At 37.0% G+C, this 27,433-nt stretch overlaps 1 long non-coding RNA gene across 1 annotated transcript in view; it reads left to right on the top strand.

Moving 5' to 3' along the window:
* LOC128869177 (uncharacterized) overlaps positions 1–27,433 on the top strand; it is a 117,862-nt gene that overhangs the window by 27,400 nt on the left and 63,029 nt on the right. The window contains exon 2 of the long non-coding RNA XR_008455223.1: positions 12,980–13,048. This is a non-coding gene — a long non-coding RNA (uncharacterized LOC128869177). The remainder of the gene's footprint in view (positions 1–12,979; positions 13,049–27,433) is intronic.

Here is a 27,433-nt window from a genome sequence, read left to right on the forward strand (position 1 = left end):
TACGGGTGCGTATTCAACAACCGCAGCAGGGGTCTCTAGTGTTAAAAGTCTATTTTTGAACCTGCCAATTGAACTTTGAAGTGCCCTCTTTATCTGTTCCGTAGCAGTCCGTATGGCCGCTGTCATTAAAGCCTGCAAAGTTTCCGTATCCAATCGAAAAGTAGCTACAAAATAAAATAAAACAGAAAAATGATGTCCTTACAGGACAGTAATGGCTTCTCCCTTTAATTAGCTCAACTGACACAATTTGCTTTTTCTCTTTTAATTCTTTAACCAAACACTCTACTTACAATCTGCAAACTATCATCTTAATTTTAATGATGTTGCCACCCCAGTTTTTAGTCCTCTGTTGCCTTGGGATCGTATTAAATATTCTCCTTACGAGAATTTACTTAATTTTTTAATTAGTTAATTTTTCTTGTGTTTATAAATTTCTTTACCGGTTTTTTATAATTAAATTAGGATTTGACTCCTTGGCGTTTTAACTTACGAAAGAATTTATTTACATCGAGTTTTGTGGGTATCGAACACTTGGCCACGTCAAACTAATATCTCCTTACGAGATTTTTTAAACGTTTACTTGTTATCCTTCTATGAGGATTTTTTTCCGTGGGCCCACGTTGGGCGCCAGTTACCGTTTTTAGTAAAATAAAGTTCTTTTAGTTAGCGATTTTTATTTCTCCGCTTTTACGAAGTGTTTTCTCTGCCAGTTTGCCAAGAAGTGAGTTATTAAACTATTGACATCATTTAGGAAGCCAAAAGCTACACATTTAATCTTCCATTTTACCCTATTCATTCTGTTGTCACTGCTGCCGCCAACGCCACCGCCTCTACCGCAGTTTGTTGTTGCAATTTTAGTCTCATTCACTTGCAATTTTATGACAATGTTTGATCATCTGCCTTTATTGCTGATGCAGCACATAAGCAGTTAGAGTTTCCATTATTTCTCTGGAATTATTCTGTGAATGCTTTTGGCAACTGCCTTTACACAAGTGCAGTTTCCATTACTTCTTTGGAATTATTTTATGGGAATGTTTTAGGCAACTGCCTTTACTGTTGATGCAGCCCATAAGCAGGTGCTGTTTCTATTATTTTTTAGAATTATGGAAAAGTGAGCTTGAAGCCGGTGTTAAATTATACAGAGAGAATAATAACAAAAAAGTGAGGCAAGTCAAACGTGAATATTGCAGAAATTTTTGTAGCATTCTCGAATAAACGAGGGAAACAGCTAGACTTTGTAAGGTTCTTCAATTAGACTGCCCAGTAAGACTGGCTTCAATTCGAAAACCCGACGATTCGTGTACCAATTCCAAATCGGACAAATTTAATGTAGTAAACGCTTCGAGAAGTAGGAGGTACCATTGATATTAACGGTAGCGATGATGGAACCTCTACGTACAGCTGGTATATTGCTAGTCTGATAGTGACATAGGAATTGATCGTGAAAACCAGGAAAGGGTGACTATTCTAGTAAAAGTCTAGAACGAGTTGTAGAGCAATAGATTCTAGAGAATGGGTCCAAGACTCAAATATGTTCTGGAGCCGGATGGTACTTAAACGATAGTAATAAGTATCAATATCCCCAAGGAGGAATGGCAACTGTTTTCCAAACGGAAATTTTTGCCATTCTGAAAGTAGCAGAATGAATAATTGAGAGGTGATGGAGCGGGAATCAGATTGGAGTTTTCAGTGGCAGTCATGCGGCACGAGAAGGCTCTGAGTCAAAGCAAACCTCAAGAATCTAAGAAGAAGCTTAATTCTATTGCAAGGAAGAAGCTTGTACTTATATGGGTTCCAGGACATCGCGGTGTTCAAGGAAATAAAATTAGCGATTAATTGACCAACTGTTGAACCACGGTTATCCCACAGGGACCAGAGTCAGTAATCGGAATCAGTTCACCACAGGAATCATGATTGCTCCAGTATAGAACGCTGCAGAACTGCAAAGCGAACAAAAAACTGTCGAACTTTCAGCAAAAACTAGGTAGAAAAGGTGTTCGGTTGATTGTCGGTATTATTACCTTTGCTAGAGCAAGGCAACGAATTTTAGAATTCGTTCTCTCAAACTGGAGGATATTTTCAGATTTTCCAAAGAAACTAGAAAATTCTCACAGGACTAGTTATATCTGTATGTGTCTCTATTCTGTCCTATCTCTTTAACACTGTCACTTCTTTCCTCCTCGGCGCTTCTTGGAAATTTCAAGTTCAATATCTTGACTAGTTTTTTAAGGATTGATTTAATTCATACACATACTATATGTCTTTAATTTGCTGCACTAATTACCTCATCATTTATAAAAACCAAGGATTGTTTGGGTTTTCAGTGTGTCACTAGCCAGTATCTTTAAGAGATTTAACCCTTTGTCGTCGCTTAATAGCTCGCTTACCTGTATTCTGTGAAATTCGTCAGAATGGGTAAAGATTCAAAGCCACTAAATTATCGTCAAATGCACTTTTACCACATTTGTGTAATGCAATCAATGCAATGTGATTTACCTTAGCTCCCCACTTTATTGTTAACAAGCAAAATTTGGCACGAAACTGAGTATTATTTATGAGTAGACAATGCAAACGATAAAAAGGAAATATAACGGAACTTTTTTCTGCGAATTCACTGAACAGTCTACAAAAACGTATATAATCAGGATATACAGGATGCAAAAGTGAGTTAATATCAAACCGTTACTCAACTCCCAGCGAATTTTAAGGAATCACCTGATTTGCTGACATTATAGGGGCATATAGGGTAAAGGGTGATTTTTAAGAGCTATAGGAAAGTTTTTCAAAACGAATGCATTTCTATCAAAAATTCATGAAATTTTTATTTAAATCGTGTACCATATAATTTAATGTTTGAAGATTATTTCATGCAAATGTTGACCGCGACTGCGCTTCAAATGGTCCATCCGCTTAGCCCAATTTTGGCATACTCTTTCCAATGTTTCGGCCGGTATCTCACATATAAATGCTTTAATGTTGTCCTCCAATGCGTTAATTGAAGCAGGCTTGTCTGAATAGACATGAGCTTTAACATAGCCCCACAAAAAATAATCTAAAGGCGTTATATCGCACGATCTGGGTGGCCAATTGACAGGTCCCGAACGTGAAATAAAATTTTCACCGAACTCGCCTCTCAACAAGTCCACTGTTACGCGTGCTGTGTGGCATGTGGCACCGTCTTGCTGAAACCACATGTCATGCAAGTCAAGCTCCTGCATTTTGGGCAAAAAAAAGATGGATATCATTTCACGGTAGCGCTCACCATTCAAAGTTACGTTGCGATTCGCCGCATCTTTGAAGAAGTTCGGTCCAATGATACCTCCAGCCCATAAACCGCACCAAACTGTGACCTTTTCTGGAGACATTGGTAGCTCTTGCAATTCTTCTGGCTGATCTTCACTCCAAAATCGACAATTCTGCTTATTTACGTACCCATTGATCCAAAAATGAGCTTCGCCGCTGAACACAATTTTTCGATAAAAAAGTGGATCTTCGGCCAACTTTCCAAGAGCCCATTCACCAAAAATTCTGCGTTGCGGTAGGTCGTTCGGCTTCAATTTTGCACCAGCTGTATTTTGAAAGGCTTCACACCTAAATCCTTTCGCAAAATTTCCCACGTGCTGCGAACGGCGACGAATCGATAATTGATGGTCATCATTAACACTGGCCGATACAGCTGCGATATTTTCTTCAGTTCGAACTCTACGTAAGCGTGTTGGTGGTTTGATGTCCAATAATGTAAATTTGGTTCTAAATTTAGTCACAATAGCTCGAATAGCCGCTTCAGTGGCTCTATTAAACTGACCATAAAATGGAAGAAGCGCGCGATAAACTTTCAACAGATCACGCACTTTTATAATAAAATTCAATGATTTGCAAGCGTTGTTCGTTTGTAAGACGATTCATGGTTAAATTATAGACCAAACTGAATATGTTTGACAGTGAAACAAAACACGAAGCGTGCGTCAGCTGTTTAAACCAACTGTTTAAAAAGATAATAGTTAAAAAATCTCCCGGCATATAGGGGTTGTGGCAGCTGTTTTTTTACGACAGGGATCTGCAAAAAGTGAGATTGTGTTGGTGATAAACGAAAAAAATGAACGTGACCACTGCTCATGTTACTTTCCAGGCTCATGTTGGAAATACCACGTTTCATTACCAGTTACAATGTTGTAAAGGAAGTTCTCGTCTTTTCTCATCTCTTTAATGAGGCCTTTCGAATGTTGAATTCTGAGCAATTTTTGGTCCTCAGTTAACTTGTGTGGAATAAAACGAGCACAGATCTATCGTAAGTCCAAATGATCAGCTTAAATGCGCTAAATCGATGTTGTGGAGATATTCAACTCAGATTCCATGAATTTCAACAAAGATTTCGGTTTATTTTTGATAAATTTACGAACAGTTTCGATGGCTTTTTCGGTGACTACTGATCTTGGGCGGCTCGTATGTTCATTGTCATTTATGTCCTCACTATTATCTCTGAAACGTGTAAAGCACTCATGAACTCTGGCACGAGACAGACAATCATCGCCATAAAATTTGTCATCAACTCAAATGTTTCGGTAAACGTTTTACCGATTTTAAAACAAAATTTGATATTAGCTTTTTGTTCGAAACTCATTTTTGTACCACAAACATACTGATACTTTAGAAGCTATAACTTCGCTTCCACTGAACCCAATGTCACCAAGCTTTCACTGGAAGTCAGCTAGGGATGTAACTTCCAACGGACTAACTTACTAAAAATATGGCGCTATCAAAAACATTCATCTATTTGGAAGTCTTCATCTTTACCAAGTATTATAATATCATTTACATAAACATAGCATATTTTTCCGATATATTCTCTGAACATATCGTTCAATGCTCTTTGGAATATGGAGGGTGAAGTTTTTATGCCGAAGGATAGTCTGGTAAATTCGTATTTACCATTGTTAGCGGAAAAAACTGTATTTTCTATATCAGATTCAACTAATGGAATGAATGAAAGCCACTTTTCAGATCAAGAACTGTAATCAGGTATCGTGATTGAATTTAATTTGAGGTAGTCAATTAGCATTCTGTATTTGTGTGTGCTAGATGCATTCGTTTTTTTTCGGATAATTGGATCGAGAAGGCCTTATTATTCCATCCTCGAGTGATTTTGATATGTGTTTTTCTATTTCATCCTTAAGGGCCGGGGTATGGGTAGCACCTAGAATACACTGGACCTTGAGTGGTTTAATATATTTTATTTTTACTGGGTCGGGAAAAACTCGTGGGTATAAATTACATAAATTGCGATGCTTTTCTGTCTGCCCGGCCGTGAGGTGTTCCGTCCTAATTTCGATATTATTCATTGAATTTACCCTTTGTTGCTTAATCGCGATTTTTATTTTGTTTTTATTTATTAACATGTAATTTTTGAGGAGAAAATTATAGCTTCAAGGCAGTCGTTACCAATAATTCCGTGAAAGAATTTTAATGTGGGTAGTACAAAACATTTTAAATTTTCATATTTTATTCCGAAAAGGTTAATGAGAGTATGAAGCGTTATTTTAATATTTTTGCACACTGAGTTGGCAAAAAAATTTCGTTGTTGGGTAAAGGGTTTTTGACAAATTGATGTTGAATATATACATAAGTAGTTTTTATTCGAACCTGTTTCTATTAGGATACTGGAAGTAGAGTAACGTGGAATTCGTTAACCTAAAAAATCAACGTCCGGAAATTCGTTAGGATACTCCTTTGGCGTATTATCGTTGGAAGTATGCTGGTTATAGTAATCATCCCATGCTTGCGCGTCCTGTTCATCGTTCTGCTGTTCTGAGTCGTTAACAGTATTATCAATGCGTTCTTATGGTTAATTTTGATCTGTTTAAATGGCTGGTATACTTAATTTTCAGGTACGTTGGGTCATTTTCCGGTTAAGCCATTATTATTTGGTCTGTCGCTATTTCTTTTGTTGGGTGAATAATGCTTTGGATCAGGGATAGCGCTTCTGCAGAAATCACCTCAGATACTACGCTACGAATAATATTTGCTAGCTCTGGAGTTACCTGGGAGTTGGTGGTAGGTAAATTAGTATCCTGGAGAGGAGGTCTGATAATGGTCTTATTAATTTAAAAATGTAATGCAATTTATAAGAAAATGATTATAAAGGTAATGATTTTCAATTGAAGGAGAGAAACATTTTTTTTGTTAATTTATAGGAAAATGCATTCTTCTTATTATTGTGAAGACCGAAATTTCCGTAACCTCGTTTTCCTAATTAAAATTATTTCGACTGTATTCTATGTTTTGTGATTTTTTAGTAGATTTGTCTATCGCTGTAGGGCTCCTTTGGTGGTGAATCGCAGAGTTGTTCCATTATTATAAGAACTGGATGCCGAATCGCAGTCCTTTATTATATTTTGGTATGAGCCGTACAAGCTCTTTGTTACAGTCACATAAAATTAAAAAAAAAAACTCAGATGTGAATTAATAAATTCACTTTTTTACGTTTTCTCATTTAAACACATCAAATATAAATTTTTCTCTTCTCATTTTCTACGTTTATTACTGTGTAAGGCCACTTAAATTTAACCAGATCAATCTTAACTTTTTCACTTAGAAAAACAAATTTTCCAGATTTACACCAAAATTTCACTTCTTCACACTTATACCGTCAAAATTTACCTAAATTCCTTAATTATATTTTCTTATATTAGAGACCAATGGCCCATTGACTAGTTCTCACTGTTCACGTTCTTGTGGTGCCCCTTTGAGGACCTCTTAATCGAGTCGCCTTACAATTAGCTCGAAGTACGCGAGACACTACTTAAGGGGACCCGGTGGTCTAGAAATTTCAAAAAATAAATTTTTTGTTTTTTTTTCGATATTAAGAAGAACATGCTGAGAAATTCTCAATATTATAGCTTCTACAGCCCATTGACTAGGTAGAAAGCGGTATGCGCGCTCCTGTACCTCAAACTTTACACTCATTTATCTCGGCCTGGTGTTGTCACAAAAAAAAAACTATACAACCGAATCGCCCGAAATTTTAATATGTTGTTCGCAACATCAATGGCTATCGCCCGTACTAGATTCATTTTATTATTATTTCAATTATTTCGTTTTTTTTTATTAAAGAACTGGAAAAAACCCCGATTTTTAGAGTCTCAAATTCAAGACCGCGCCATTTTGTCAATTTTTTTTATTCTAGTACGGGACATAGTTACAGTCATACTGATTAATAATTTTTTTGGTTTTTGTGTTTAAGATAAATTTTAGTGCCAAAATGGAAAACACCGTCTAGGTTCAATTTTTCGGGAGGGCTAACTTCAGCGCCATTTTTTAAATTATTAAAATTAAAAAAATTACGCAAGAGTGCTAGTTACTTGTGGGAAGTACACTTTGAGTGAAACAAAAAAGAAAGGTACTTTTCATTTACCAATTCGGCTGATTCTCCAAACAGGAACATTCAAAGGGAAATGTGTAAATGACTTAAGGCTGAGTTTAGCTTGAAGATATGGTGATGACTAATGCACCTCTAAATACACCTTGACTAAAAAAATTATGGCATTACTATAAAAACTAATTGTAAAACAAATAAAAAAGCCTTAACTAAACTTATTCCTCTTCTGGTTAAATTGTTTGTTTATCCTGCAAAGTATCTACAACCACGACCATTGATTGTCAATGAATTGAGAAATTTCCACTGTCCTCAAGAAGAAGATTTTTGTATAGTAATTATCCAACTAAGCTCCAATGCAGATTTTCAATTTGTATCAAGCATACAGTATTCCCACCGTATTTCCACAGTGTTCGGCCGCCGTAGCCGAAAGGTTTGGTGCGTGACTACCATTCGGAATCTAGAGAGAACGTAGGTTCGAATCTCGGTGAAACACCAAAATGAAGAAAAACATTTTTCTTATAGCGGTCGGCCTTCGGCAGGCAATGGCAAACCTCCAAGTGTATTTCTGCCATGAAAAAGATCCTCATAAAAATATCTGCCGTTCGGAGTCGGCTTGAAACTGTACGTCCCTCCATTTGTGAAACAACATCAAAACGCACGCCCCAAATAGGAGTAGGAACTCGGCCAAACACCCAAAAAGCGTCTAAGCGCCAATTATATGTATATGAATATATATAGTATATATACAGTATTCTCATAGGAAATACAATATATCGAGGATTTTATGGGCGGAGAAACTCATATGAATTATAAAATATTATTATTATATGGATTATAAAATTACCTTCAATTTGAAGTTCCAATTTTCATACACTCCAAGTGTTCGATTGCTTCGGGTTTATTGGAGTCAAATAATACAAACGAGGTGCCAGGGATGTAGAAAAAATAACGTTGAACAAATTCGTTGCATCGGATTAGGTAGATTCATGATACACATTAATTAATTTTATTTTTGAAGCATAAATTATTACAAATATTTTTTCCATCCCTTACTTATTTAAATATCCCATTTGCTTTATTTCGAATACATATGTATTTATGTTTCGCCAACGCTGTCATTTAAATTTTTCTTTATTGTGAACAAAAAATACCTTCAACCTTTTGTTATTCTCACCTTGTGTAAACTTACAATCTAGTAAGTTGCTAAAGTATTAAAGAAATATGTATATTTTCGGCATCAATTGGTTAATATAAATATATACATTGTGTCAAAAAAAGTACCGGGAATTGTTCAATAAAACGCAAAATAATTGTTTAATCATCAAAATTTATTTTGTCGCCTTCAAAATAGGCTCCATTCGGAGCAATACACATACTATATGCCAATGATTAATCCAGTCATGAAAGCACCCTTTGAATGCGTTTGAAGAGATATTCTTCAGCTCCTTCAGCGAATTCTCTTTAATGGCCTCTAGCGGCGTCCGCTTTGAGGGCTAAAGCCGGTGAATACGGTATTGCGAATTGATTCGTGAGACACGCTAAGGTCAAACTTAAATGATGGTTTTCCCGCACCATTTCCGTGACTTTGCCCACGTTTTCATCCGTTGAAGAAGTTAATGGGCGACCAGATCGAGACAAATCTTCCACGACTTCTCGGCCTTCTGCAAAAGCCTTATTCCACTCGTAGACCCGTGTTTTTGATAAAGCACACTTGCCATAGGCTTTCTGCATCACTTTCATCGATTCGGCACACAAAATCCAGTTCAAAACTTAACGTTCAAAGATTTAAGACAAAGTCTTTGTTCGATATTTTTATCCATTGTGAAAATCGCAGAACACACCTACTGACCTGTTGACTGATATAAGTAAATGCGAAAAACAAGCTAATTGACAGATCACGCTCGAACTCTGCGACACTATAGAGGGCAGTTGCACCCACATTCCAGCAAAAAAAAATTTAGACATATGTGTTACGCGCGTTTCTTAAATGAACAATTCTCGATTTTTTGACAGAATGCACAACGATACTAATTATGAAAATGAAGGAAACGGTTGGTTTATTTAGATACAATATAAATTACATATTACAATCAAATGCGCGTGAGCTCTTTGGCATCTTGGAATGAAGCTATAATATATTTAGTACTGCCATAAGTTCTTTTCCAAGTTAAGTCCGCTATGGATATGAAAGTATAGTACTTTTTTTAATGTATTTTATTTAATCGTGTAAATATTAAAAAATAAATTTAAATTTTTATTCGAAATAGTCACAATTTGATTTTGCACAAGCCTTCAAACGATTGGGCTTTTCAGATATTGCAGCACGCACGGTTTCCATGGATATTGACATCACTGTTCGAGCCAAAGATTGTTTGAGATTCTCCAAATTTCTGTGAGATCTTCGACAGGCCATGTTCTCCAATTCTGACCACAAACTGGAGACCAATGGATTCAGATCTGGAGTTGCAGACGGCCAACCTTCTGCTGCTATGAACCCAGGAGTATTGTTTTTTAGCCACTGCTGGTTTGCCCTATGGGTTGGAATCTTACGGCAAGATCCAACGCTATCCATTGAAGAGAGTACTGCTCAACTGCCTCACCACGCCTTCTAAAACATCCTCCTGATGCACTTTTGTCCCGATCTTAGCCCTTTGGAACAATATTTCTTGCGTTTTTAAAAGTTTTAGCATAGATTTCGTCGTTTTGCTTATTAAAAACTTCTTCAACAGTGAAAATTTTCTCATCAGTGTAAAGAATATTTTCATGAGCGTTGACCGCGTGCCACCGAAAAAAGATGACAGTTGAGCGACGGAAGGCCTTCATGTGGAGGCCGTCTCTAATTAGTCTTGACATGGATCTCGTCGATACATTCATTTCCCTGTACATGATTATCTGCTTTCTACGAATTCTTTCTCGAACGGCTTTTATGGCTGCACTGCTGTGAAACACACGAGGACGACCACTCTCTCGATATATTAAGTTCCCCATTCCATTTTTAGCAAGTGAAATTTGTCACGCAACTGAGTATAAATTATGAGTGGATAATGCATACGAACAAAAGCAAAAAAAACGAAACTTTTTTCTACAAATTTGCTCTCGTCGTATGCATTCTAAAATTTGTTATTGAATTTATGGCAAGACTAAGTAATATAAAACGTTTGTTATAATATTGCTTGACCCATAATTAACTAAATGTCGAGATTCAATAGCAATATATCGAGCGAAGGTTTTATTTTTATATTAACAATGTAGGTACTGGAAATACTATGAGAGGATCTGACACTCACGCTTTCCTTACACACGCAGACATGCACACCAAGAAAAGAAAAAACCGGTAAAAAGTCCTAGATACAGCTAAAAATATGGCCAAAAACATAATAACCTGACTAATTAGTTAAACAATTACAAGCTGCTCGTTGTTCTCTTTACAATTTGTTATTTCAGTACTTTCCCTGCTGCTAGGCTTAGCCGTATACTTTCCCAGGACCATTCAATGACATCTTGGGTCAAGAAATCAGATGGTTCTTGGACTGCTACAACAGAAGAATCCTCAGAACTTCTCTTAAACACCCATTTTTCCGGATGCAGAGCTAACGAAAATGGGAGTGGAAATATTAGGCGGAGCCAATATGATCCCCCGCATCTCGCAGACATTATAATTAGAAAGAATAAAGTTGCATGGGCAATCAAATCTTTTGGGGATTATGCCAAAAATGATACAGAAAACTCTGGACAGTATCGTTCCGTGGGTCAATAGAGGAACTCCACAAGAAAGGGTACTATTGCTACTTCTCTGGTTATGTGTGATAAGCAAAATCTTGATTAAACTTGATAGAGATGGCGTATGCTTTTGATGTGGTGATAATGGCATCAGGACTGTCTCCTAACGCGATCAGTGAGATCATTAATGGGGTGCTAGGTGAGCTCAACTCTTGGGCTACATGTTGTGGCTTAAGTTTGAACCCACGAAAACAGAATTCACGCTTCGTACCACTAGACACAAAGTACCAAATTTTACCCTACCATTAATTAATGAACATACTCTCTCAACATCTTCCAACACAAAATCGTAGGAGTAATCTTGGCCCCAAAACTTAGCCGGAAAATTAACACTGAATAACGGATACGGAAAGTAGAAATTGATCTGTATGCCTGCAAACGTATGCTTGGAAGAAGATGGCGTCTTCAACCTAAATATACTTTATGGCTGCATAAGGCGGTTATACGACCAATTTTAACGTACGGATCGGTATTGGTGGTAAGCTCTTCGAAGAGATTACAATATCAATCTACTTAGCAGAATACAAAGATTAGCCTATGCATCTAGATCGTGTCCTAAGGACATTCCAGTCTATTACTGCGACAAACTCAGTTCACCTCGGGGAGGACTGATTACATCATACCAACTGTGACGTTTTACATGAATTTTTCCTCCTACTTTCCATGGAAAAAATGACTTTTACTAAACAATTTCGACACTAAAGTCTACACAGACGGTTAAAAAATGGACTGTGACGTTGGAGCTGCTACATATTCTCATAGACTTAGAATTGGAAAATCTGTGCGTCTCCCTAATGCTAGCAGTGTCTTCTAGGTAGAAGTACTGGCAATAGAGGAAGCTTGTAGGTTACTAATTGCAGACTTCTCTTTTAAGTGCAATATCGCTATTCTTTCAGACAGCCAGCTGCAAACCAAGCACTGGATTCAGTTACAACAACCTTTTTTACTGGTGGAACAAAGCAGAAATAGTCTTACCACCTTGAGTGTAAACCACCAAGTTACCTTATTAAGGGTCCCGCGACATCGGAACATTGAGGAAAATGAAAAAGCGGACGAACTAGCAAAAGGGAGACCTGCCATGAATAACATTATTGCAGAATCGTTATCCACACTACTGGGTGCAATCAAGACACAACCAGAGAAAAAGGAAACGGTTTTCCATTTACTCTATGAATGCTCTGCCTTATGACATTCTCTCCATCAACCCTTGGCAAGCCACTGTTCGAGAGTCTCGAACAGCTGTCAGGCTTACACGTGAACAACCTAATAAGGTCTAAACTGCACAGACTGGATATAGTCATGCTGTAAAATAACCCTTAAGCAAGTTGGTAGCGAGGATATGGCAACGAAATGGTGCGGAAGTGCTAGTTGGATTCAACTTTCTTGCTCCAACCAACTTTTCTTGCACTTTATGAAATCTTAAATATTTTGCTTTTATAATTTCATTAACCCTTCATATGTAAGTGTGTAGCAACCTGCAAATATATGCTCCCGTTTATTGTTTTTACATTTAACTAAAACATTCATATTTTTATTTAATTCAGTTATAAGCATCAAGCAAAAGTAAAACCTAAATGTATAATTAAAATCAAAAAAAGTAATAATAATAAAAGCGCATTTAGTAATCAGCTGCGCCCCAAATATTTAAAAACACTAATTTCAACAAAATTAATAAAACGAAACAAAAAAGCTAAAATATAATAACAATTAATAATACTTTAATAAACTAAGCTTTTACTACCGCAACACCAACACTTGAACTGTTTCTTAATCTCAATGTATCTTCCAAATATTTTTCTTTTTACTTTTCTTTTCCATTTGAAGGTTATAGGCGGCGAATTGCAAGAGCGCTTGATTCCGGTACCCTACAGCAAGAGCAACACTGATCAAGCTGTAAGCTTTCCTTTTTATCTTCTGCTATAACTAAATTAACTAGTGTTTGTTCTGCTACTCAGTTTATCTTTTCCCTTTTTAACTTTAATATTAAAACAAAAACGCTTTTAAATGGTTCTTTTTTTATTAATTATTGTTTTCAAATATGCTGTCCGTAGAAAGTGCAGAGTGTTATTTTACTGGTTTTTGAAATATCAAGCAGTTATTATCATGAACAATTATTTAACTACAGAACAAAATGACTAAATAAGGCAATCAACGATAGCTAAAGCAGGAAAAGTATAGCCCCCAAATGCACTAAGAAGTCGGCCATTATAGCGAATTCCATGTGAACAAATCGTTCCCATAAATTTCAATACAAAGAAAAAAGCAACGTGGAAAAATTTGTTCCTGTATTGTATTACAATTTATGGGAGTATTTGCTTACATAGAATTTACGATAAGGTCTTAGGTATAGCAAATTCCGCTTATTTTGTTTGCCCCCTTAGTTGTGATATGATTGTTTTTACTATATTGACCGTCATATTTTATCACTTAACTGGTCCAGTTTCTGATTCAGATTTTTAAACTAGCTATTTACAATGCTTTATTTATCTACATATTTCCGTTTTGAGCGTTTACGTTGTTTTTATGGCAATTTTGTTTTATGTGTATTATTTCTATGTGCGCATATCTACATATATTTCACTTAAAAATAGTAATATACCTACACACAAATGTATGTATATTTGTAACATGATAACCCTAATGGTTTCGCATGTATATTTATATATATTTTATTTATTACTATATATTTTATATAATTTATCTCATCCGAACACTTCACAGATATTGTATTACTCTTTCGTGCCTAGAAAAAGTGCTCTAAACCATATTAATTTTTCATTTTGATCTATAACTCCTAATTCACGAAATAGGGATCAAAAATCGGTTTTAACCGTTACTTTAGTTTTTAGTTCGGCCGCCGTAGCCGAATGGGTTGGTGCGTGATTACCATTCGGAATTCACAGAGAGGTCGTTGGTTCGAATCTCGGTGAGGGCAAAATTAATAAAAACATTTTTCTAATAGCGGTCGCCCCTCGGCAGGCAATGGCAAACCTCCGAGTGTATTTCTGCCATGAAAAAGCTCCTCATAAAAATATCTGCCGTTCGGAGTCGGCTTGAAGCTGTAGGTCCCTCCATTTGTGGAACAACATCAAGACGCACACCACAAATAGGAGGAGGAGCTCGGCCAAACACCTAACAGAAGTGTACGCGCCAATTATTTATTTTTTTAGTTTTTAGTTTTCCAAACTTTTATAACTAGTAATCTCTGTTGATTATATTTTACAACTCGTAATGAAATAAATGTAATAGAGTTATTGAAAGTTATAAAAATATTCTCAATAACTGGTCCTTTTTTTATTTCGCTATATATAACTCGTAATTCCGCTAATAATAAATTTACATGTAAGTAGACTATCCTCATTTTCGAGCTTAATTAATTATTAATTATAAAATTATCTCTTAACTTAATTAGTAATTATAAAATTATTTCACCCTTTTGATACTTTTCCTGTCTAACCTAATTTTATCGATTATTTTCACGAAGATGAGAAGAAATGTGAAGGTGTGAAAGAAAAGGGGTCCATAAAGATATTTTGAACAAAATATTTTATTTTCGCCAACTGTTTAATACTGGCAACAAGTTATGCAACAAAATGTACTATTGCACCTTGTTGATTCCCTTCCATTTCCTTAACAGCACAATATTAATTTACGCGTAAAAATATTAATACTACCAAGCTACCATGAAGAAAATACAAACAGAACGAATCCGACAGCAAGTTATCAGGCTTCGCGTTGTTTGGACTTCGGACTTTGTAAACAGAAAGATCAATCATTGAGTAAGTAATAAGATAGTCACAACCACTAAATTTTTGGCTAACGGGTATATTGATGCGGTCGGTCGGGTAAAAAGAAGAGGAAGGGTAAAAAGTTCGATACACGAGAAACGATGTCTTTGCTCATATACACAGTGCTTAAGCACTGAGCAAGGGTACGGTAAACATACATACATATGTATATACAGTGGTCACACAATTCATTCGTACACTCACAGTTTATAAACAGATACACCTGATACCTAGCACGATGCATACAAACGAACAAAATTTTGATATATTCGTAAAGAATAACATATTTATTGAGTCACCTACGAACTCTCGCAGCGTACAGTCGCTTTTTTCGTTCCGCCGTGATATTTCGAGCATTCTCTTTGAGTGTGTTTAACCAACGACCGACCGCATTTGTACAGTTATATTTTTTCCTGTTATTTTCGGCCGCTTGTTCTTTTGTTTAGTTAGTGCATATACATAAGTGAAAATTTGATAAAATTTAATTACTGATTTGTTACTATGGCCCCTGGGGCCACTAACTTTGGAAACAACAGGTTCGCCCTGTTGTCTCCGTCGCCTAAAGCCAAACGCAAAAAACCTGAAAATTCCCCACTGAATATATTTCCTGAACTTCCAATCACCAAAATGGATGACCCCCGGTTCCTGGTTATCAGAGCCCTGGATGAAAAGAAACCGCTGACAAATTTATCCTGTTTTGCTGTCTACAAGGGCATACAAGCAATAAGTAAAGAAGTCAACAATATTACTGAGCTTCGCGACGGTTCTCTGCTGTTACTGGTTAAAAATAAGAAAATCGCTGACAAATTCCTAGTTGCCAACAAATTGCCGGGCGTTACAGATATTACAGTTAAATTACATGAATCTCTTAACTGCGTCAAAGGTACAATCTATGCTCCTTTTATTTCTCACTTGTCCGAAGAAGAGATCGTTGAAGGACTTCAAGAAAATGGTGTTAAATCAGCATTCAAATTCTCCAAAATCATCGCGGGAGTTCGCAAATACACTGGCGCCATCCTTCTAACATTTGATAAATACAACCTTCCAGACAAAATTGAAGTCGCTTGGAGAACTTTATCCGTCCGTCCGTATTACCCGAATCCCAAGCGTTGCAAGGTTTGTCAGATTCTTGGCCACACTGCTAAAAATTGTCGCAACTCAGCAATTTGTGCCACGTGCAACCTCCCCCCACACTCTCCTTCCGAATGCACTAGAGTTATGTGCGCAAACTGCCAATCAGATCATCCCTCTTCCTCAAATTTATGTCCTAAGTTTCAACAAACAAAAGAAATACTTAAAATTAAAACCATAAATAAATGCAGTATGCGTGACGCAATCAAAAAATATAATGATCAAATTCCTCCTACTCCGAACCCAAATTCGTTTGCAAGTGTAGCAAAAGCTTCAAATAACAATATTAAAGAAACTACAATTATATCTCAAAATAAAACTATTACGCCAAATAAAATGTATCCTCTCACCATTCAATCTCCTCCCGAATCTCCTCTAACCCCTTCTCTCCCCCCTCTCTTATTGATTGGATTATCCCCCTCCAATCCCCCTTCAGATATGGGTATATCCACCCTTTCTCCACTTTTTTCAGAACCTGAAGTACCGAGCCTCCCTCCCTAATTCTAAGATCTAATCCCTTTATATTAATTTACTCACTTTTTCTTTAATAGTCTCAATATGCTATCTATTCTGCAATGGAATATGAATGGCTACTTTAATAATTATATTGACTTGGAAATTTTAATCAAAAATCATAACCCGTCGTCCTATTAAATGAAACTCACCTTGCCCACAACGTCACTCCTCATTTCCCAAAAGGTTATGTTGGTCATTTTTATAATCATCCACATATTACGTCTAACAAACAGGGCATTGGCATCCTTGTCAAAAGAAACCTACCTCACCTATCCTCTCTCCCTCAATCCAATATTGCTTCTCTAGCCATTGAACTACAAACTTCCAACAAAATCACAATAGTGTGCGGTTATTCCCCTCCTAATCAATCGATTTGCGCAACAGATTTTAACAACTTAATTCCTTCCTCTACCCACCCCTTTATTGTAGCGGGAGATTTTAATGCTTGGAGCCCTCTATGGGGGTCTGTTTCCTCCAATTCAAAAGGTCGAACAATTGAAGATTCCATTCTAGTTTCTAACGTCGTTATCCTAAATGATGGATCTCCCACCCACTTTTCCACTCATTCATCCTTTACACATATTGACCTTACCCTTTGTTCTGCATCCCTCTCTTCCAAAGTATCATGGATTTGTATTGACGATCTTCATGGTAGTGATCATTTCCCTATCCTCTCTAAAATCCAATTATCCCGCCCCCAAACCCTTTTCAAACCCAGAATCTATTTCAAAACTGACCGAGCGGACTGGTCCAAATTTGAGTCTGCTTGCGAAACTCTCTCTTGTTCTTTCCCTATTTCATCTAACATCAACCAAGAAACTTCTAACATCCAAAAAATAATCCGTTCCTCAGCAAATCAATCCATCCCACTTTCTACAACAAAGCCGATCAAGCCTGCTCCTTTGTGGTGGAACAGCGATCTTTCAACATTAAGATCTAAGAAGCAGAACGCCTGGCATGATTTCAAGCGCAGTCGGGGCCAATCAAACCTTATCTTGTATAAAAAATGCAATGCCCTTTTTCGGCGCAGTGCCAAAATGTCTAAGATCCGCTGCTTCCAAAAATTTACCAGCAGTATTTCTTCTTCATCTGACTCAAAAAGGATAAGGGCTGACATAAAAAAACTTACTGGTTTTCCCTCCCACTCTTCTATTACTTCCCTTAAGTCATCCCAAGGCAATCTACTATATCCCCATGATATAGCCTTAGAGTTAGCCGTCCACTTCTCTAATGCCTCTTCTGATTCCAACTTTCCTCCCGAATTTTCCGCTTGCAAACTTTCCCAACTCCAATCTAATCGTCCCATTCCTTCAAGATTATCTTCTTCTTCTAAGCAATTGGATGCTGATTTATCTCTACAGGAACTCCATTTCGCTCTCTTAGCTGTTAAAGGTAGAACCCCTGGATTTGATAAAATATCCTATCCCATTATAAAACATCTCCCTTTGTCTCTTTTATTTCGCCTCCTCAATCATTACAACAACATCTTCTCAACCGGTAATTATCCCATCCTTTGGAAGACTAGTTCCGTCGTACCTATCCTAAAGCCTGGCAAACCACAATGCGAGGTAAACAGTTACCGTCCTATATCTCTTCTTCCCTGCTTAGGGAAATTAATGGAAAAAATCATTGCTACTAGACTATCATGGTATGTGCAGGCAAATAAGCTCATCCACCACAATGAAGTTGCCTTCAAGAAGAGACATGGTACGGTTGATGCTCTATTATATCTGGATCACTTCGTTTCCGAAGCTCTGTCAAGGAGAAATCATATTTCGCTCCTCTCATTGGATTTTGCCAAGGCTTTTGATCGCATAGGTATACAGGTCGTTTTAAGGCAGCTCGACAAGTGGAAAGTTGGGCCAAGAATCTACAATTTTATTAAATCTTTCCTATCCTCTCGTAAGCTTAGTGTTCTTATTTCTAACGTCCGATCCCCTATGTTTCCCCTAGACAATGGTACCCCGCAAGGTTCCCCCCTATCCGTTATCCTCTTCACTATGGCTTTTGATGAGCTTAGTACAATTTTTTCCCATTTCCCTAACATTTCCCACCAAATGTATGCAGATGATGTGCTTCTATTTTCTAAAATTCCTAACCTAAATGTCGTTATGGCTACCTTCACAGACATCCTATCCCGCATTTCCTCATGGTCCCTTTCTTCAGGCGTTTCAATCTCTCCAAATAAAACTAAACAACTACATATTTGTAAGAAACAAAACTGTAATATACCTACGTTTACATTTAACAATACAAATATTACTTGTACAGATAGTCATAAGTTTCTAGGTATAGTATTAGATTCTAAGTATTTCTTTAAACATCACTGTAAATACGTTAGAGATAAACTATTTTTTAAGTTAAACATTGTGAAATATTTATCTTGCAAACGCTCGCTTATCAACTCTGAATTGCTGGTCAACGTTACAAAGGCGCTCCTCTTATCCTCTATCAACTATGGCGTAGAAATATATGGCCAACATGCTAAAAATAACATCAAGCTCCTAGCGTCTCCTTACCATACTGCTGTCCGACGATCTTTACGTGCATTTCCTACTTCGCCAATAAAAAACATCTTGGCAGAATCTGGTCTACCATCACTAATCGACAATGTGGAGGACAATATAAGGAAACTTTATCCTAAGCTTGCTCTCACTTCTAAGGGTGCGTGCATGTCAGAGATGCGATAAGCGATAAGAGCGAAGCGTAGAAAATTAATGCATGTACAATATTTTAATAGAAGTGTGCATGTCGGAGCAGCGCGCTAACTCACTCTTCGCTCGCTATCATCGATAAGAGCGTAGAAATTGTAGGCTAGTAATTTCTTCGCTATTATCGATGATGGACACACAAGATTTTATAAGTGCAGTATTTTTAAAACCTGCAATTTGGGATCAAAAAGATCCAAATCACCACAACAGGTTCATTTTGGATAAATTGTGGCAAAGTATTGCAGCTGATACATGAACTGGTTAATAAATCAATACCTATTTATATTGAATGTAACACTGAAAACACCACGGCTAGATGTGATGACAATGCACAAAACAATGAATATCCGATTTAGATTCACAATATTCTAAATGTTTAAAATATTTCATTTTTTTTTGTTATTTACCAATGAATATGTTAATTTTTCTCCAATAAAATTATTCGTACGTATGTACCTTATTGTAAGCATCAATCGCTCCTCTTGCAAGATTGGTCTGTTGTGGCAGTTTTGCCAATTATGCTGCAGTCGATCCGAAATTTGAGACAGAATATAATCGAATGTATCGCTTGTCATTCTCATATATTCGAAAAACTTTTTTGGATCCTGTCTCAAACTATTATAGAGATGGTGAAATTCTCCGAGTTCTAGTCTTGCTTGGTTTATAGGATGCGCGGAAAACTGACGTTTTTCCCTTACAGTATTATGTAGATGATAATATGCAGCAGTAGGCGTCAACAACAACATATTTTCTTCCTCTGAATCACTCATTATTATAAATATTATAGCTCTTCACTTTTCAAAACTTAAAATGCAAATGCAACTAACGCTCTTATCGCAGCTCTGTTTTATACACCACACAAAACTAAAGCTCGACGCTATGCTTTTGTCGCTGCTCTTATCGATGCTCTTATCGCTTATCGCATCTCTGACATGCACGCACCCTAATGCTTTGCTACAAAAATGCTTTCACTCGGCAGCTGTGCGTGCACGGACTCCTAAGATAGCTTCATCAATTTCCAAATGCGCCTCTTTTGCAAAAGACAATGGACTGCCCTTAAGACTATTATCGACGAGACATGGCCATCACCCGCCATGGGTGCTGAAAAAATCATCTTTTATAAACGACTTAAGTTACATGCAAAAATCTAATACGACATCGGCAGAGTATTGCGCACATTTTTTAGAAATTTCATCTCGCTTTAAAAGCACTAGTTGGCAGCTAATCTTCACCGATGGTTCCAAGGCGAATTACACTTCCTTTGCTGTCGTGAAAGAGAATGGAGAGCCTATATCGGATGGACTCCTACTTCCGTTTTGTTCAATTTTCACCGTTGAAGCAACAGCAGTTCTCTACGCCATGCAGTATTCTTCAAAATCGAAGGGGAAATACATTATATGCACAGACAGTATGTCCTGTTTTCAGGCCATAAAGAACTATAATAACTCCAACCACATTATTGGAACCATAATAAATATCCTGATTTCTCACCCTCATAATATCAAAATCATGTGGGTACCAGGGCATTCATGCATCAACGGCAATACAATCGCTGATAATACTGCCAAGGATATGAGCATTACTCCTACGATCACATCAAATCTTTTATGTAAAAACGATGTTTATCGACTTATAAAGCAGCATAGGCAAACCAAACTAGTAGCTGACTGGTTTCACTATAGCCACCATTACTCCAGGATTAATCCTAATCGTACTAAACCAACTTATCTATCATCCCTCCCATCTAACTATACTACGCCATATACTCGCCTACGCATTGGTCACAGTATAATCACCAATGCATATCTATTGCAAGGGAGGCAACCAAGCCTGTGTCCGTTTTGTAATACTCCAGTCAGTATCCTGCACCTGTTAGCCTTTTGCCCTGGACTAGATAGACAAAGACAGCAGAATTTTGACGGTCATGATGCACTATCGCTATTAATTAACCCTTCCGATTCCAACATTTCGAAAATCTATAAATTTCTGAAGGACTCTGATCTTCTACGACGTATATAAACCAGGAATTCTTCACCAGCCAGCTGAAAGTCTCCGTTGCTAGCGCTGCGTTATCTTTTTGTTTATTTAGCAATTCTATTGTTATTTAAGCTTTTAAAAAATAAAAAAATAAAAAATAAAAAAATAAAAAACATATTTATTTAATATTTAAGGAACAAAAACTTTCAATTTCATTTCTGGTATTAGAGAACTTAAGAAAATAACGAAATAAGGCACAATTTTATGAAAACATATTATTCGTACATAGCATAAGGAACATACATATATAAGGAACATTTTTTTTTTAAATAATGAAAAAACGAGTATTTAGTACTTTGTTGGGTCGCCTTTAGCTTTGATAACTGCTTCCAAACGTCGTTGCACACTTTTTACCAATACCTTGTTTTCATTAGCTGCAATTTACGCCCACTCAACACTTAAAACTGACTTTAATAACGTTTTTGATGTTATTTTGTACTTTGGTTCTGATCCGGTGATTAAGATGAATATTTAAACTGCTTACAGTGGTAAATAAGGCATTCTTACACGAGATTAGATGAGTGTTTTGGGTCATGGTCTTCTTGCAAACAGAACCCTCTAGCATAGTCCAAGTTTAACGGCATTATCATGCAAATTATTCCTCAAAGTGTTTAGATACAGATGTTTGTCCATTTTATCATTAATAGAAAACATTTTTCCTACTCTAGATGCAACTATGCACAATGCACCCCCAAACCATTGCATTTCCTCCTCCATGCTTAACGATAGGAATACAATTTTTTACATTATGCTCTGTATTTTCTTTTCGGCCCATCTGATCTGGAAACATTAAATTTCGGCTCATCATTGAATATGACGTTTTCCCAAAAAAGAGTCCGGTTCATTTATATAACATTTGGCGAACTCCAATATCTTCTTTCTCTTAATATGTGAAATGTAGGGCTTGCGGTGGGCCACCTTGCTATGATAACCATCGTTGTCGCTACTATGTTGCGTTCCGCACGTAAAATCAATATTTTTCGCCTGCCGGCTTGGTGGTGATTAGTTTCCAATATACCAGTTTAACATAATTAGCAATAACACTTTGCTCCGTGTAATGCAATTTGACATTTTTTTGTCGATTTCGCGCAGAGATTTGTCTCCCATGTACAATTTAATAACAATTTTACGCATTTCTAATGGTAAATGCGCACTTCGTCCCATTTTGCCACTTCCAATAGAGATATTACGCGCAACTGAAACTGAATCAGCAAGAAAAACTAAAAAAAACCTATATTATTTCGTTTTCAGCAATATTAGTAAAAACACAAACGATTTTTACTGTTACTTTTGTAGCAACAATATCAGGAACTGAAAGTCTACGAATAAATGTTTTGCAGCATTTTGCTACGTCTATTTGCGTCAATTCATCAGGAATGTAACATTCTTACACTGACCCAAAAAAAAAAATATTGTCACAGCAAATATTTTGCGCAAAGCTGAAGTTTTTTTTTGTACTACGCAGGGTGTACGGATATATTGTGTGACCACAACATATATTCCTGCATACATTTTTATGTACGCACTAATGTTTATATTTGATGCTATAGCCAAATTTTGATTTGCCAATTTTCAATTTTTATACAAAATATTTTATTTAAACCACCAATGTTAAGATTTTATCACACTTTGTATCTCTATGAAAAATAAACAGATAACCAAATACCTTTACATCAGTTATAAATACTCGGAATAATACATCTTTTTGTACTAAATATTATTACTTAAGTATACTAATTTTTTTTATCTAGCCGACGAACCTGGCAGTCAGAGTTTTAAATTTCTTCATCATTGTATTGTATTGTATTTAAATATTTATGTCGAAATAAAGTAGATTATTTTATACCTACCATACAATACCATTAGATATATTCCAAATAGGAGTTAGAAGATCTTATACATCAAGATTATCAAAAATTTTACTTAATATTGACTTATATACAAATATGTTCATACATATTTCGATTTATCTATAGAGGTTAATAAAATATATGTCCTTATTTATTATTTACTTAATTTGCCGTCCCCCAGTCGATATTGCAAATATTGTACTTACAAAAACAAAATACTTTCATAGGCGCAGAAGCAGCATTCTAAAATGTTCTTTAATATGATACCAGAAAAACTATTCATAAACGCAAGCGCATATTTCTCAAAACGAGCTCAATCATTCATAAAACGAGCCCACCACACCTTCCCTCACGCACCTGAGCTGTCCATAAGCCTATTTTTCTTGAGGAATTTTTGTCGTGGCAAGTGCCGGCATCATCGTATATACGAGAAGTGTTCAAAAAGTATCGCGAATTTTGAATTTTCGCAGGTTACGTACATATATTCGAATTTCGATTTTTCTGTGGTGATATGTTGGTACTCATGTCTATCACTTATGCCATTTTGAATGTTCAGTTAATTGTTGGCTGCTGCTTTGCTTGCACGTGTTTCGGCTCGTCTCCGATTTTTACCTTTTCAAAAAGATGGATCAAAGAACCTGTATCAAATATTGTGTGAAAAACGAATGGTATTCGCCAATCGTCGAATCATCGTTAGAGAAGTTGCTGAGGACCTAGATATATCGATTGGCAAAAGCAGTATCGCGTGAGCATTGCTAATGAGATGTTGAACTCTGTCCGCGACGACCCAAATTTGCTCCAGAGGGTCATAACTGGTGACGAATCGTGGGTTTATGGTTATGACGTGGAAATCAAAGCTCAATCATTTTAATGGAAGCTGCCGCTCGAACCAAGACCGAAAAAAGCCCGCCAAGTTCGGTCGAATGTAAAAGTTTTGCTTACCATTTCCTTCGATTGCAGGGGCGTTGTGCATCATGTGTTCTTGCCACAGGGTAAAACGGTCAATAAGGAATATTACCTCTAAGTTATGCGCGATTTGCGAAAAGCAATCCTCCAGAAACGCCCGGATTTGTAGAGGAACAAATCTCTTGCATCACGATAACGCCCCTGCTCACACATCGTTGCTTGTGCGCGACTTTTTGGCCAAACACAACACACTAATAATGCCACAGCCACCGTACTCCCCAGATCTGCCCCCCTGTGACTTTTTCTTGATCCCGAAACTGCAAAGGCCCATGAAAGGACGACGCTACGCTGAACAAGATAAAAAAAAAAATGATTTTTTTAAGTGCTTCGAAGATAGGAAAAGCGTTGGCACAAATACATAATATCTCATGGGGACTACTTTGAAGGGGACAAAATAGATATTAATCAATAAATAAATAATTTTTGAAAAAACACAAAATTCGCGATACTTTTAGAATACACCTCGTACATGTGTCTTCTAAATGCGCGACAGAATGACGACAGTCGTAGCGAATGGTGATTGTTTCAGCAGCTGTGTGGCAATTGCGCGCAGAAGCACATACTAATGATACAAACAAAACCCACCGTTGGCTTAAAACAAATTGACGTGTTCGAAATGTCGTACTATTGAAAATTTAAAATTCATTCCTTTTTGTTCTTTCACAGAAGATAAATACTTAAGTTAGATTTATCTTCTCGTATGAGATTATCCAATTAACAAAAACTGTAAAGCTTCTAAATGATTCTGGTCGGAACTCCGTGCACCCATTTTTCACCAAGATACAGCTTTTCAAAAATCACTAAGAAATTTAGGAAATTTTACTGCTCCCTTAATTTTTGTGTGAAGTGTATATATTGCTAACTTCGCAAGTAAGTTTCTAACTTTACGGCTATATTACTTATGCAAAAATGTGAAAAAAGTTGAAAAAATTGTTTTTTCAATTTCATGTAATAATGTTTAGAAAATGTTTAAAAACAATGCACTTGTTCCTATAATCCTTTTGTAAAATTTTGATCAATCGGTCCGGAAAAACGGCTTGATGGATCGATTTAAAAACTTACAGGGTTATTAGTGAAATATTCGACTGTAAAAGTCCCTGAAAACATGAGTTCCCGCATTAATATTTGTAAGTGAGCGATAGATTTTCTGAAAGACCGTAAAAAGGCGCTTTTCTATGTTCACTTCAAACCAACGTTAAGGGTAACAAAAAATTTTTTCTCAAAAAATTTAATTAGAATCTTATAGGAAATTTATTCCACTTTCCAAAACCCATACTTGATTTGTTGTGGGGTTATTAGTTGTTGAGATATCAATGATCAAAGATAAAATGGTCTTTTTTCGTAAAATGCGGATATCTTAGAGAGAAATGATCGTAGCAAGAATTAAAAAAGAAGCAAATTGAAGCTATATAATCAAGCTACTTGACTGTATGCCTAGTTTTAGTCGGATAAATTTGTCCAAGCCCGTGCAATCAAAAAAAAAAGGAAAAAATTTCGAAAATTTTTGTGCCGCCCTTTAACTGACGATTACAAAATAACCGTTAAATAAAAAAAATGTTGCTTAAAGATCTTAAAACTAGAAGTTTACAGCTTCTAAATGATTTTGGTCGGAACTCCGTGCGCCCATTGTTTACCGAGATACAGCTTTTCAAAAATCCCTAAGAAATTTAGGAAATTTTACTGCTCCCTTAATTTTTGTGTGAAGTGTACATACACATATGTGTGTATATGTGATCTACGTAAATGCGTATATTTCAATAAATAATTTAATAACGTAATTAAAAGTACCGTTTATATTTTTTATCAAGATTTTTCAAAAAGTAATTAGCAAACAAATAAAATTAAAATAAAAAAAGTGAATATACGGAGACGCCGGTTCCAGAATTTGAATCTAGTACCAAGCATGTAGGGATTTTGTTGCAAAAGAAATCATTGAGTAATTCAATGAAACAATAAAACTTTGTAGCCACCAGCGTGCTACAAGTATCCGAGTTATTAACAGCTCAGAGAGGGAGAATTCTGACGCCGCTGCTGGTATTGAGCAACGTCATCTTGCATAGCCGTATTGGTTCTGCGGGGATACAAAATTCAGACATCGCGGCATAAAGATAACTACTTTTCGTACTGCCGGAGGCAGCTTTGAAGTCGACGAAAAGATGGTGTGTGTCGATTCTCCTTTCATGGGTCTTTTCCACGATTTGGCAAATAGTTGGCCGATGGTAGACTTTCCAGGCCTAAAGCCACACTGATAAGGTCTAATCAGGTGGTTGATGGTGGGCTTCAGCTTTTCACACAATACGCCCGCTAGAACCTTATAGCCTCCTCGTACTCACGTATTTCGGCCTCTCGTTTCTTCTTTCGGAAAATACGTCTGTTTTCCTTTCTTAGCTCTCGGTAGCGATCCCATGTCGCTCGCGTTGCGCCCGATCGCAGCGTGGCTCTATAGGCAGCAGCTTTTCTTTCTGCGGCAGCATGACATTCCTCGTCGTACCAACTGTTTTTTTTCGGGCTCGCTGGAATCCGATTTCTTCTTCGGCGGCGATACGTGGAGAACGAGAAATGTTGATCCACTGTTCGTGCCGGCCGGTTTTTTGGGTAGTACTCCTTGAGAGCAGGAGTGAGAGTCGAGTGGCGAATCTTCTGGCTGTCTGTGGTGATTGCAGCTGTTCGATGTTGAACATTTTTTGCGTAGGTAGATGTGCGTTGTTTGCTACACAGAGGCGTGGGCGTAGTTTGGCTGCAAGGAGGTAATGATGCTGGTCGATGTTGGGTCCTCGGATCGTACGTTCATCTAATACACTAGAAGCGTGTCTTCCATCCATCACAACATGATCGATCTGGAGACAACCAGGTAGTTTGGTGCATCTGCTTATGCTGGAATCTGGTGCTGCAGACTATTATGTTTCAGGTCCCGGTGAAGTCTGTTCGCGACCGGATGTTTCGTTGTGCAGGCTGAATTATCGGACTGTGGTACCAAAAATTCTCTCCTTGCCCACCCTGGCGTTGAAGCCGCCCAGCACGGCTTTTATGTCGTGTCGTGGCAGGCAGGCGCTCATAGAAGGAATCTTTGTTCGTATCGTCCTTTGCTTCCGTCGGGGCGTGGGTGCAAATTAGCGAGATGTTAAAAAATCGCGCTTTAATGCGGATTATGGCGAGACGCTCGTCCACCGTTTCTCTCCCACAGCAAATCCGACACCGAATTTGCGCTCCTTTACATGGCAGCTATGGTAGACGTCGCAAGGTCCTATGTTTTTCTTGCCTTACCCCGCCCATCACATT

The sequence above is a fragment of the Anastrepha ludens genome, chromosome X (assembly GCF_028408465.1).
Source record: "Anastrepha ludens isolate Willacy chromosome X, idAnaLude1.1, whole genome shotgun sequence".
Taxonomy (NCBI): domain Eukaryota; kingdom Metazoa; phylum Arthropoda; class Insecta; order Diptera; family Tephritidae; genus Anastrepha; species Anastrepha ludens.